The sequence below is a fragment of the Aegilops tauschii genome, chromosome 5, assembly GCF_002575655.3.
Source record: "Aegilops tauschii subsp. strangulata cultivar AL8/78 chromosome 5, Aet v6.0, whole genome shotgun sequence".
NCBI lineage: Eukaryota > Viridiplantae > Streptophyta > Magnoliopsida > Poales > Poaceae > Aegilops > Aegilops tauschii.
This window is the reverse complement of record NC_053039.3, coordinates 241379247-241385674: the sequence shown is the minus strand read 5'-3', so window position 1 is coordinate 241385674 and position 6428 is coordinate 241379247. Positions and strand designations below refer to the sequence as shown.

The following is a 6428-nucleotide window of genomic DNA, read 5'->3' as shown; positions in this document are numbered from 1 at the left end:
TGCAGTCCAATCGTTGGAAGTCGGGGAAGGCAGCGAGAGTTAGCGCACGACAGCTGATTGCGTTCATAGTTGATGGAATGGCTAATAATAATTCAGGTGACGTGGCTGCGCGAGAAGCCAGGAAAATCAGGTAATGGGGGCTCCTATTTAGATATAGAAGATAGGACAATTTTTATCTACCACCGGTGGTAGTTACCACCATTTAAGTTTTGTATGTTGTATGTAGTATTTATCAAATCGGAGAGTATGTACGCATAGTATGTAGTATATAAAAATGTTAAGGTAGTATATATACTACTTTTTTGTATATATCGTATTTTGAGTATGCTCCTTTTTACGTACAAATATGTACGTATTTCACAAATATAGTAAAAATCATGGATCAACTTGCAATTTTTTCATGTAACTCACTTTAGAGTATCTTATATATAGTATATGAACATACTTATAATGATAAAGTAGAATATATACTACCGGTAGTATATATGACATGTGGGGTAACTACCACCGGGTGGTAGGATGGATTTTCCCTATATATATTGGGTGGGTTCGGCTCCTCTACAGTAATGTTATTACTGTACGCATGTTGTTGCTCTCAAAATCCACCGTCGGTTTCAATCCAAAGGCTCTCTTTGGTCTGCCTTAATTATGTTATTAATCAAAAACAAAAATTGTAACGACGTCGGAAGAACGGCGGTCCTCCGGCTGGCCGCGCCGGCCAGCTCAGCTGTCAGCGTGCATGTGAAATTGAAACGCACGGCACCGTCGCGGCCGGAGGCCAGGAGCTCGCCGGCCTTGTAAATGGCTTGCATGACCGGAGCATAAGTTCCTCAAGGAAACCATCTTGAGTTCTTGTAGCCCTACGATTGTTGTCTGGGGCTACCATGGAGAAGAAAGCTAGCTGGTTAACAAATGGAGGATGAATACATGTCTCGATGCAAGAATTACTTGGTCGATGCATGAATTACTTAGCATTGATCTAACAAATGCTGCAGGTATGGTGACGGTATCCTGTTTCGGTAGCCGCGCGACGCTTTGTTTGCAGGTTCGCAAGCTCTGGACATACGACGGTGCCGGCGCCGTTTGTGCGGATTTCATCGAACTTGTTGGCGCGGGGAGCTTATGACCGCCGTCACGTCTCTAGTTCGGGATGGTGTTTTTTGCGATTTAATAAGAGAATTAAGTGAAAGTAAGAAGATCCACTAGATTAGAGTGGACGGTTGATAGTAGAGCCTACAGCACCCATACAGTAACAACTGAATTGTAGAGGAGCTGAACCCATATATTTTACCCATATATAAGGATTGACTATTCGTCACCCTGGGTGAGGAATAGTTATTCTTCACCCCCTCTATTTTATCATCAATGCATCGTAATTTTACGCTTCGTAAGTTTTGTCTTATTTCTGACGTAAAAAGAGACCTAAGAAAATATATAATCGTCGTAAAAAATATTTTATGTTATGTAAAATTACAAACGTAAAAACATAGTGTAAAATACACATAAACTGTAAATTTTCTTGTCTTATGCCCTATATTTTTATTTTTTTATGCCAAATTTTACGTAGTGAATCAATAAGAATGTAACTATTTGAATTCCAAACGTAATTTAATTATGAAATGATCGTAAGATTAACTCGGGTGAAGAATAATTTATTCTGCAACCTAGAATAGTATATATATATTTTGATCACATAGCCCTACTTCTATATAGGGGGAGCGACTGAGGTCCTCCCGAACTCCACACTCCGCCCGACTGCCTTCCGCTGCCGGCCCCTGGCTCCGGTGCGCCTCCCGCCGCTGCCTCCCTGGCCCTGCCGCGCCTCCCGCCGCCGCTCCCACTGCCCCGGCGAGCCTCCCGTCGCCGTCCAACCCCCGCCTGCCCCTCGTCCCCAGCACGCCTCGCGTCGCCCGCCTCGGATCCCAGCGTGTCTCCAGCTGCTGGACCTCCACCGGCGACCAGCACCGCCCCTGCAGGGCGCAGAGGTCGCGCGCCTCCTCTTGCTGCCTATCCGTCCCAATCACACTCTGTCATCCCTCCCGGCGCGCTCGGATCTGGCTTCCTCCGCCAGCGCGCTACCCCTCCCCTTCCCCCGAATCAACCGGCGTCGCCCCAACCATCCTAGCCTCAGGCGCCCTTCTTCCTCCAGGTGGAACTCCCGCGCCGCCCTTCTTCCTCATCCTGAATACCACACCTCCGCCTCCTCCCGATTAACCCAACGAAACCAAGCGCCATCCCAGTCCAGCCGCGCTGTGTCAGGGAGGTCGAGGCCATCGCGAGCAGCAGTCCACAACAGTCAAGGTGAGGCTGAGCACACCACTTCCATCCCATACACGTTCAGCATGTTTTGTGATTTTGGTTAGCAGCAATGTATAATGTATAGAAGCGACCATGCTCGCGTGTGCTGCCGCCGCTCACCTCCCCACGACCTGCATATAGTTGCAGAAGTTCACAAAAGAAGAATATGTGCAGTCTAACTTATTCTAGCATGATGCTTCTCCTACAAATCTAGTTGCTACAGCATCTTCCTTTCTGAAGATGAACAGAATTTTCTAGTTTTCATGTTCGACAGAATGTGTACTGAATTTTTCAGTTTTGGTTTTTACATGCTATTCCTCGAGCCAGCGGCCGCTGACCCTGTGCCTCCACGTGCCTCATCTCCCGCTGTTGGCGACGGCACTCCCTTTCACCGGCGCTTCGGTGGCGCGGCCAGCCGCCTATACCGGCTTCGGCTGCAACCATCTCTCTCTGTCAACCTCCTCATCTCCTCTGTGAATCAGTTCGACTGCGTATAAACACAATTATTTAGTTTTCATGTCTGAAATTAAGAGGTTCATTATATGCATTATAGCAAAAATGCTCATTTTTAGCAGTTTTAGCACATATGTTAGAAGAGATCGTTGACAAAAGAAAACCATCCGTTCTTAACAGTTAAAGAAATGGATTCAACAACGTTTGCGGTGCAGAAAATTTCATGACCGGTGTTCGAGTTGTGTACTTTTAGCTTCTCTCGTGGTCTCAGCTCATATGTTTGTGTTCATGAATGGAACAGATCCTGGCGCGATCCGGGCTCTCTCGGCAACCAGCGGGTGCTCTCTTTCCTCAATCAGATGGCTAGCAAAAAGAAGGTAACACCAGCCACGAGTTTCATTCCCAATTCCTATGAAGTTCATACGATTGAAACGACAAGGACATGGCTGCTGAACACAAGGTTTCCCTCTAAAAAAAACATGGAGTTCAACTTGACTTTGTGTTAGTTGGATCACTCGTGGATTCAACAACAAGAAAAGCGCACCGCCGCTGCCCAGCACACCCAAGGCCGGAAGTACAAATTTTTTGCAATTTTGTCAATTAAGGCTTCCTCGCTTTGACCGGAGATGATGCTCCGCATCGTATGTTAATTAGGATTGCATTTGCTGTTAGCTTTTGGTAGTGCAACACGAGTTCAGAGTTAAACAGGGGGAGAATGGAAGCACGTGAGAGGATAAATATGTGTGTGGTAGAGGAACGTGTGCAACGCAAGCACGTGCTACTACCTAGAAAAACAACTTCTTGTATAAAAAAACATAGCTTTTTGTGATGTTAAAATATTTAACTATGTTCTGTGAAGTGATTTAGGTTTTATAAAAAACATAGCTGCTGACACCATGCATCCCCAACATGGCGCTGCTCCGGCTCCTCCCCCGCTTGCTGCCAGGTCTGTCTTTCCTTCATCCCCTCCTCGCCGTCCTGTGCGGCGGTGGACGAAGCTACCTGATGGAGCGAAGCCAGCCTCCCAACACCGGCAGTTGCACTGCACCCTGCGAAAAAAGAACAATCACAAGTTCAGAATCAGAAAAATGTGAAGTTCAGAATCAGAACAATCACAAGTCTTCACTCACGTACTTGCAAAAATCGCTAGGCTGTAGCTCGTATGTTGTTTGCAACTATCTTCAATTTCTTGAGTAGCTTGTACACATTTTGCCAAAAGCTAGTACTTTTAGAATCGTAAAGTTGATAGTTTGCCTGCAATGACAACCATGTTGATGGCGATTGAAAAAAGGATTCTGAAATAATATTATTGAGACTGAAGACCAAGTTTGATGCACGATGTCAGAGGATTCCAGGGATTTTTTTGAGGCGGTCGATGGCTTTCGAAAGATGTTCATATCTCACAAGTTTTTAGGGGTTCAAGTTCATCTATATAAGAAGGTATGCCAATTTTGTTGTACATCTGTGTGTGAAAGAGGCACTGAAACTTGATGTACTTGCTATTTCTTTTCTTGTAACGCCTACCTACCTGATTGAGACTATTCAATCACAGTTATTTTTGCCTGCCATGCCCTGGCACCTCCTCCATCTCGGTGCCGCCGTCACGACCCAGCCTCCATTTGCTGGTCGCTGTTAGCAGCTGTTGCTGCGGCCTGCCTCGCCCTCTAGCTAATGTTGGTGCGCTACTGTTGAAGTTCAACTAGAATGCTAGAGAGAGATTTCTATGAGAGTTTAGCTATTATAGTCCTTGGTTTTGTGTTTGAACTTGCTGTTGTCCATGGTTAAAGATTATGATGTTGCTTTTCTACATATGGTCTTCCTGTAGATTTATCATTCTCCATCCTCTTGGAAGATACAACATTCTGAATGATCAGAACAAAAACAATGTAATATTAGTGTGCTGCTACTTATGTATATGTTGGCACTAAGCTTGCTAATGTGTTGGTCGTGCACACAGCACATGAAGTGTATGTATATAGTTGTGTAATTTTCTTGATTTTCAATAGCATGCGAAGTTCATGTTTCAAAAAAATTTAAGCTCACGTGTACCATGTAGTGAAGAAATTCATCAATGGAAAAAGGACCGCCTAGGCCATTTCACCGACAACAAAAATGCCTAACAATGTCGCGAGACAAAAAAACAGGACTTCACAAGATATAACATAGTGAGTTCATAGAAAATGGAAAAAACCATAAATTTGTTTTATAAGTTAAACCATTTCTGAAAAATACCTTGAAGTTCAAATTTAAATAATGGGACGGTCAAGGTTTATTACAAACTTGTGATATTCCCTGTTACTATAGAATAAACAAAGAAGTTCAAAAATAAAAAATGAAGCAATTTGGAAAGTTTATAAAAAATGAGGTTTCTATATTTTACTACAAAATGGAGAAGTTCAAATTATTTAACATAGTAGTTCAACATATTTATTCCAAAACCAAGAAGGTCGAATTAAGAAAATCGAGTAGTTTAAAAAGTTTGTAAACATGGATTTGCCCCTGTTTTTTCTTTAAGATCTAGAAGTTAAAATTTAAAAAAGTGAGCGGTTCGATGTTTATTACATAACTAGGACTTTTCCCTTTGCTAATAAATAACATAAAGAAGTCCTAATTAAAAAAAGGAAGCTGTTTGATGTTTATAAAAATCTTAAATTTTGTCCGATACTAAAGATTAAGATCGCGAAGTTCGATTTTAAAAAACAGAGTAGTTCAATGCATATTAAAAACTCAGTTTTTTCTCTTTACTAAATAATAAATTCAAAGAAGTTCAACTTTCAAAAGCAGAGCATTTGATATTTATTTGAAAAACTCAGTTTTTTCGGTTACGAAAGAATAAGACCAGGAAGATCTATTCGAAATAATGAGGAAGTTGGATGTTTCTAACAAAACTCCATTTTTCACATTTCTAAAAAGCACACAAAGAAGTTGAAAAAAAAAGTTAGAGCTGTTCGATGTCTATAAAAAACTCAGATTTTTTCGTTAGTAAAGTGAAATAGAGAGAAGTTCAAATTGACAACAGACGGAAGTTCGCGTACTGCATAGTGTGTGTTTCGTATGAGAAAATAGGAGTAAAAATGCGAAGTCAAAAAGTTTCGTTGCTAGAAGTTCAAGTGCACAGACCTGGAAAATTCAAAAAGTTTCTCTTGTTCAACAAGAAGTTCAAGTGCTCAAATTAAAATAACAAAAAGAAGTTAAAAAATTTAATTAGTAAATGGATTTCCCCGTTTCTAAAAGAAACCTAGAAGTTCAAATTAAAGTAATGGAGCGGTTCATTGTTTATTGAAAACTCAGATTCTAACCGCTAATAGAAAATAAAACCAACGTGAGGTTTGAATTTAAATAATATGGAAGTTTGGAGTTTATTAAAACCTAAGATTTACATGTTCAAAAAACAAAAACAAAAACCAATGCCATTTTGGCATTTTTAAAACCAACTCATAAAAATGAAAAACATTTCTTGTAGAAGTTCATGTGCTCGACGAGGGAAAGTTGGAAATTGCTACCCACTTTATACACATATAATTCTCTCTCCCATTTGTGTCTATGTTTTTACAAATAAATCAAAAAATTTAAAAAATGGTGGAGGGGCTGCAATATTTATGACAAAACTAGGATATTTTGATGTTAAAAGAAATAAACCAAGAATTCCAAATTATATAAAAAAGAAGTTCAATATT

General features: G+C 41.1%; 1 non-coding gene across 1 annotated transcript; it reads left to right on the top strand.

Annotated features, from left to right (window-relative positions):
* The first annotated feature begins 1705 nt into the window (after positions 1-1705).
* LOC109743395 (uncharacterized) lies at positions 1706-4738 on the top strand. Its single transcript, XR_012184574.1, has 4 exons — positions 1706-2301; positions 3053-3128; positions 4043-4191; positions 4304-4738. It is a non-coding gene; the product is annotated as an uncharacterized protein (transcript).
* The last annotated feature ends 1690 nt before the right edge of the window (positions 4739-6428 follow it).